Source organism: Protobothrops mucrosquamatus, unplaced genomic scaffold (assembly GCF_001527695.2).
Source record: "Protobothrops mucrosquamatus isolate PMUCROS unplaced genomic scaffold, P.Mucros_1.0 scaffold261, whole genome shotgun sequence".
NCBI lineage: Eukaryota > Metazoa > Chordata > Lepidosauria > Squamata > Viperidae > Protobothrops > Protobothrops mucrosquamatus.
Window position 1 is genome coordinate 123350 of NW_015386608.1, and position 6754 is coordinate 130103.

Genomic DNA, 6754 nt, shown 5'->3' on the forward strand with positions numbered 1-6754 from the left:
ATTCAACTGCTTTGATCATCTTCAGAGTTAATTTGGGGGGGGCGGGGGGGGGAAGAGCCCAGCTGAAATTTCCTTTGACAGAGGACTTCCTATGTCTGAGTTCCCGCTGCTGATAAAGCGAAGACGCTGATTTCAGAAACGTTAGTTAAGGAAAGGCAACTGTTCCCACACACACACACCCCGACTCTCCCGCCACGGCGCTTACTCCAGAATTAAAGGTGGTTCTGCAAGGCAGGTCGCGCTGGCGCTTAAGAAGGGCAGGCGGTGTCGGTGTTGCTCCGGCTCCTGTCCTCCTCGGCCCGGGAAGTGCTTCGCCTAGTCACCGACAAGGTGTAGGGCAGAGGCCTGAGAACCAGCCCGTGCTCGCAGTCCACCCTTATCTCTTCGGCTGGGTTGGCCGTCAGGTCGCACTGGTGCAAAAGGATGGCGGTGAAGAGGAAGAGCTGCAGCTTCGCGAGCTGATCCCCGATGCAGCGCCTCTTGCCCATCGAGAATATCAGGACGCGGCGAGCGAGGTCCCGGTCGAGAGTCTCCTGCCGGACGTCCAAGAACCGCGTCGGGTCAAAAATGTGCGGGTCCTTCCAGCAGACCCGATCGTGGTTGACAGACCATTGGTTGACGAAGACCACGGTGCCCTCGGGGATGTGGAAGCCGTCCAGGAACACGTCGGCGGTGGTGGCGTGCGGGATGGTGACCGGAACTAAACTGCTGTAGCGCAGCATCTCGTAGAGGAAGGCTTCCAGGCGAGGCAGGGAGGCGCGATCGTCCGCCGTCGGAAGCCGCTCGCGACCCACCACGCGGTCCAGGTCCGTCTGCAACTGCTCCCGCAGCTGCGGGTGCTTCAGAAGCAGCAGCAGCAGCCAAGCCAGGGCAGCCGACGTGGTGTCCTGACCGGCGCCGAAGAGATCGGTCAGCGTGCTTTCCGCGTAGTCTCCGAGGGGTCCTTCTTTCCCCCCGGGGCCGTGCTCCATGCGGCCCAGGATGGCATCGCTAATGTGACGGGGAGGGGTCCCGGGCTGGAAAGTAAGCCGATGCTGCGCCACCTTGGCGCGCACGAACTCGAACATCTCCCCGTTGATAGCCTGGAAATCGCGGAAGACGCTTCGCACCGGGTTGGGGAAGGCCAGCAGCCAGGGCAGCACGTCCACCAAGCTGCCCGCCGCCACCGTCTGCCCGAAGCGGTCGTTCCTGCCCAGCAGCGCGCGGAACTCGCCGTCGGCGTGGCTGTAGCGCTGCCCGAAGCAAAGGGCGCACATCACGTTGGCGTTGGCCACGGCGAGCAGCGGCAGCGGGTTGACGTAAAGGCCGCCCTCGCTCAGCTTCGCCAGCCCGTCGATGAGCTCCTGCGCCTCGGCCGTCACGTGCTCCTCGAAGAGCCGCTTGTTGGGCGCGTTGCCCGTCGAGAAAGCGCGCAGCGTGGCGTGCGCCGCCCGCCGCTGCGCCCGCCAGCGCTCCGTGTAGCGTCCGAAAGCCACGCTCTTCCCGTCGGAGACCATCCGGAAGGAGGGGAAATCGGGTCTGCCCGCGAAGGGCCCGCCTTGCTGCACCAGCGCCTGCCGGATGGTCGCCTCGCCGTTGAGCACCACGACGGAGCGCAAGCCCAGGCGCAGCTGGAAGACGTCGCCGTAGCGCTTGGCCAGCTCGCAAAAGGTGAGGTGAGGGTGGCGACCCAGCTGCAGGGCGTTGCCGACCAGCGGCCATCCGACGGGGCCGGGAAGGCGTTTGCCCGGAGCCGCGGAGCGCTTGCGCGCCGCCCAGAAGTAGAGCAGGAGGGCGCAAGCAAGCAGCAACGCCGGCTGCAAGGCGCTCTGGAAAGGCGCGGCGATCTCCCCGCCCCGTCTGTCCTCGCTTTGCACCATCGTTGTGGCCCTTTCACTTTCGAAGGGGGAGAGGGAGGGTCGGCTCCTCCTCGAGACCACGCTCGCGCCTTTCCTTCTCTGCGCCTGTGGGGAGCAGCGACTCTCAGCCCGAGGGCGCGGACCCTCCTTTTGCCCCCCGGCTTTTGCTTTAATCGGGCAGGCCGGTCGCGATTTTATAAGCCGTCTAAGGGGGTGTGTGCGCCGAGGCGAGCCTGTCTCCCTCCTCCTCCCGCTCCTCTCCCCCCTTCGTGATGGTCCCAGAGTCCCCTGTGCGCAGCCATGCCCCGCTTCCCTTCCAGAGAGAATAGCAAGAGCAGGCCGAACCAGCACGTCAGGAATGCCTGCAGCTTTCCAAAGCCCGCTTCCTGCCGGATCCCCACAGCAAGAGCGAAAGGCGGGCGGGAGAGTGGCTGGACTCTGTGCCAGCCACCTTTGGCTGCCTTGGAAGGCTGCTGCTTTCGTGACTGGAGGGAAAGAGAAGCAATGACCAAAACCAGCGAAGGAGGAAAGCCGGCTGGAAGCTTGGCCTACAGGCCAAGAGCCAAGGCTTTGCTGCTGAGATTCCTGCAGCTTTTGGACTGGCAGCTAGGCTTGCCAGGTCTGTTCCCAAAAAATAGCGGACAAGCGGGGGGTGTGGGAGTGTTAAGTAATAAAAAAAGTAGACTGTACAGCTTTAGATTACGTACCATATCATCATAAAGCTTTTGAATAAAAAAAAATGTCCACTATTTTGTGAAGTGTCCACTATTTTCACATAATGTGAAAAAAGTGGACTGTCCACTCAAATAGTGGACACCTGGCAGTGGCAGCCTCATTTTTCCTCTCTTATGAAACGGGATACGAGTACGCTAGGCAGACTTTGCAAGTAGTCCTCAACTTACAACCGTTCATTTAGTGACTGTTCAAAGTTCCAACTGGCACTGAAAAAAAGTGACATAACCGTTTCTCACGCTTAACACCATTGTGGCATCCCCGTGGTCACGTGATCAAAATTCAGATGTTTTGGCAACTGACTCATGACATTTGCAGAGTCCTGGGTTCATGGCGATCACCTTTTGTGACCTTCTGACAAGCAAAGTCAGATTTCACTTAACAACCACGTTGCTCACTTAACAATTGCAATGATTCACTTAACAATGGTGGCAAGAAAGGTTGCGATATGGGGCAAAACTCACTTAACAAATGTCTCACTTAGCAACAGAAACTTTGGTCTCAATTGTGGTCATAAGTCGAGGACTACCTGTATAGTAATGAGATGGGTGGGTGGAGGTTGATATTCTTTTTTTTTTCTTCTCAGTGTTTATACTGAGTGCAGGGTCATTTTTTTTCAGATCAACCAGTCCATTAGTTCTGACAAGATGTGCAGCTTTGACTGCAACATTGACTGATTGGCTAGTTACCAGAGTTTGAAGTTGTGGGTTGAGAGAGAGTATCTGGCTCAAAGTCACCCATCCAGCTTTCATAACTAAGGTGGGATTAGAACTCACAGTATCGTGACTTCTAGCTTGTGCCTTAATCACTACACCAAACTAGATGTCTAAGAGCCCATTTCCCTATAATTCAAATTGTAAGTGTCTTAGTATCTCCATCAATCTTCCCCAACATGTGCTGTAATTCCCATAATTCCTACCAAAATATTTGGAAAGTAGCGAATTGGGGAATGTTGTCCAAGCATTTTTTTGCACTAAAATGTTCTGAAGGTTTTCTTCCGAATTATTAGAGACGAATGATACCATGCTAAATAAATTAATTACATATGACATCAAAACATGTTTTCAAAAAGGAATAGCAACTGAGGGGGAATTTTTAAATACCAAAGTGTGAGTAACAAATTTTGCCCTCTGCCATCTATTATTTTTATGTCCACAATACCCACCAGATTTTCAAATTTAAAAAAGTCTTAAACTGTTTTTGGACAATATCCTTTCATTATCCAGAATTAGTGAATATGAAATTAAGCTAAAGTAAAGAGCTGCATAAGAAATCACTTGTTTTCACAAGCCAAACAAATGCTCACAGAGTGATAAAATTCATACTGTGGGAACCATCTAGTTTTAGAAATTTAATTTATTCAGATGTGACATAGCCACCAACCATCTTGACCTGTCTTCAGTAAGTTCTAGCTTTGGAATCACAGGTATCCGTCTTCATGCCAAACACGGTTTTTTAAATCCATAACTCGTATGTGACTTTCTGCTTGCTGATCAACAGCTGGGAAGCATGTCTATTTGGACACAGACTAGTCCTTGCAGTTCACAGTATTCTTAGAAACAGTCCCAGATTTGTAATTATCTATAGTTGGATTCTACTCTAACTATATATAATATTAGTCTTCCCCAAGCTCTCTCTTGGAGACGAAACTGTTTGAACAAAATACAGTTAATGCACTTTTACAGAAAGCTAAAGGGTATGTTTTTGGGTGCCCCCAAATTTACATATTCCATAGTTGTGTCACATGGTTGCAGGCATATTTTATAATAATTCTTTTAACCTTTATTTATTCCTTCTGTTACCTGAACGAAAATGTAACAACCCAGTTAAATTGTAAAAGCAAACTCTTGTTTCAGGGATCCTCAGTACTCATTTTTCAAATTTTGCAGGAAGGGAACTGAGGCTAAGAACCAGACTACACCATCAAGCCTATAAGCCATCTGATGTTTATCCTCATTTGGATGCATGTCTGTCATTTTAGCCAACTGCTGAGCCACACTTGGTCCTTGCCAATATTTGTAGAACATTTAGTACCATTCTTGCTGATAGATATTTTCACTGAACTGAAGATGTATGAAATGTAAAATTGAGCCAACACAGTGCAAACGAAGCAAAACAAAACAAAAGCCCCAGTCCATGTTAAGTTATTAGGCTAGAAACCTGTGAGTTATGGTCGTGCCTTAGGCATGAAGCCAGCTGGGAGACTTTGTGCCAATCACTCTCATCCTTGGGAAGTAGGCAGTGGCAAACTACTTTTGAAAATACTATGAAGGAAACTGCAGAGGCTTGTCCAGGCCATTGCCAGAAGTTAACAGTGATTTAAAGGCACCAATAAATAAATAAATGAGTAAAGAAAGGCATAAGGTAGTGCATAATGTCAAAAATGTCACAGGTAATAGTCGTCAATGTATGAGCCGCAGTTGAGCCCCCACATTTCTGTTGCTAAGTGATTTTTGCCCCATTTTATGACCTTTCTTGCCACAGATGTTAAGTGACTGAATCACTGCAGTTGTTAAGTTACTAACAGAGTTGTAAAATGAATCCGGCTTCCTCAATGACTTTGCTTGTTAGAAGGGTGATCACATGACCCTGAGACCTTGCAGTCATCATACATATGAACCAGTTGCCGCTGGTTGTCTGAATTCTGATCATGTGATTCTGGGGATGCTGCAACGGTCGTGCGAAAAATGTTCCTAAGTCGCTATTTTCCGTGCCGTTGTAACTGAATGGTCACTAAATGAATGGTTGTAAGTCGAGGACTACCTTTATATAAAAAGACAATAACCAGTTGTTGGGCATATATTAAGGGCTATTGATGGCATGCGATCAATGTCATGTAGGCGAATCTAATTATGTCATCTCTGTCAAGATGCGTCATGGGTGACTGTAACAAATCAGATCTCTTGGTGGTTATGAGTCAGCAAGGAGTTATTGGGAGTCAAGCAGCATACAAGTTTAATATACATGTCTTAGATGAGGGAATAGAAGGGGAACTCCTCAAATTTGCAGATGACATTAATCTGGCAGGAATAGCCAACATCCCAGAAGATAAACTCAGGATCCAAATGGATCTTGACAGACTTGAACAATGAGCCCTATTCAACAAAATGAAATTTAATGTGGAGAAAAGCAAGGTTTTACACTTAGGCAAGAAAAACTAAAAGTACAAGTACAGATTAGGCCAAACTTCACTCAAAAACAATAAGTGTGAGAGGGACCTTGGAATCCTAGTGGATGCTCATTTAAATATGAGCCAGCAATGTGCGGCAGCAGCCAAAAAAGCTAATACAGTCCTTGGTTGCATAATCAGAGGCATAGAATCAAAATCAAGTGAAGTATTAGTACCGCTTTATAAAACCTTAGTAAAACCACACCTGGAATACTGCATCCAGTTTGGTCACCACATTATAAAAAGGATGTTGAGACTTTGGGAAAAGTGCAGAGAATAGCAACTAAGATGATTGTAAGGGCCTGGAAACTAAAACATGAAGTATGGTTTCAGGAATTGGGTATGGCCAGTCTAGAGAAAAGAAGGACTAGGGTGAGATGATAGCAGTATTCCAGTATTTGAGGGACTGCCACAAAGAAGAGGGGATCAACTTATTTTCCAAAGGACCAGAAGACAAGACAAGAAACAATGGATGGAAAGTAATCAAGGAGAGAAAAGCAGCCTGGAATTAAGGAGAAACTTCCTAAAAGTGAGAACAATCAATGAGCAGATCAGCTTGCCTTCAGAGGTTCTGGGTGCTTCATCACTGGAGGTCTTTAAGAAGAGACTGGACAGCCACCTGTCTGAAATGGTATAGGATCTCCTGCTTGAGCAGGGGTTGGACTAGAAGATCTTCAAGATCCCTTCCAGCTCTATTCTGATTGATTGAAATAAAGCAAGCATCTATTATAGGTCACGTGGAAGATAGATGACGTCACTCTAGAGTGCAAAACTGACACCAAAATTTTCTGCAAATCCTTGCGATTAAACTTACCGTTACTGTCTAAAATGGAGTGATGTAGTTTAATATTTACAGCTTCAGATTCAGTATTTTCCCATCATTTCCCTCTCCTCAAAAGAAAGAAATGGTATTAATTGATAATTGCCTGCCAGTTCTATCAACTTGTTGATCCCAGCTGTCTTGCCAAATGGAGACGATTGCTCAAGTGTTCTGATAAGCTTGTTTTTGGCAGAG

At 48.3% G+C, this 6754-nt stretch overlaps 1 pseudogene; it reads right to left on the reverse strand.

Moving 5' to 3' along the window:
• Positions 1 to 248: 248 nt before the first annotated feature.
• Positions 249 to 1859, reverse strand: LOC107286215 (annotated as a pseudogene).
• Between the last annotated feature and the right edge of the window lie 4895 nt (positions 1860 to 6754).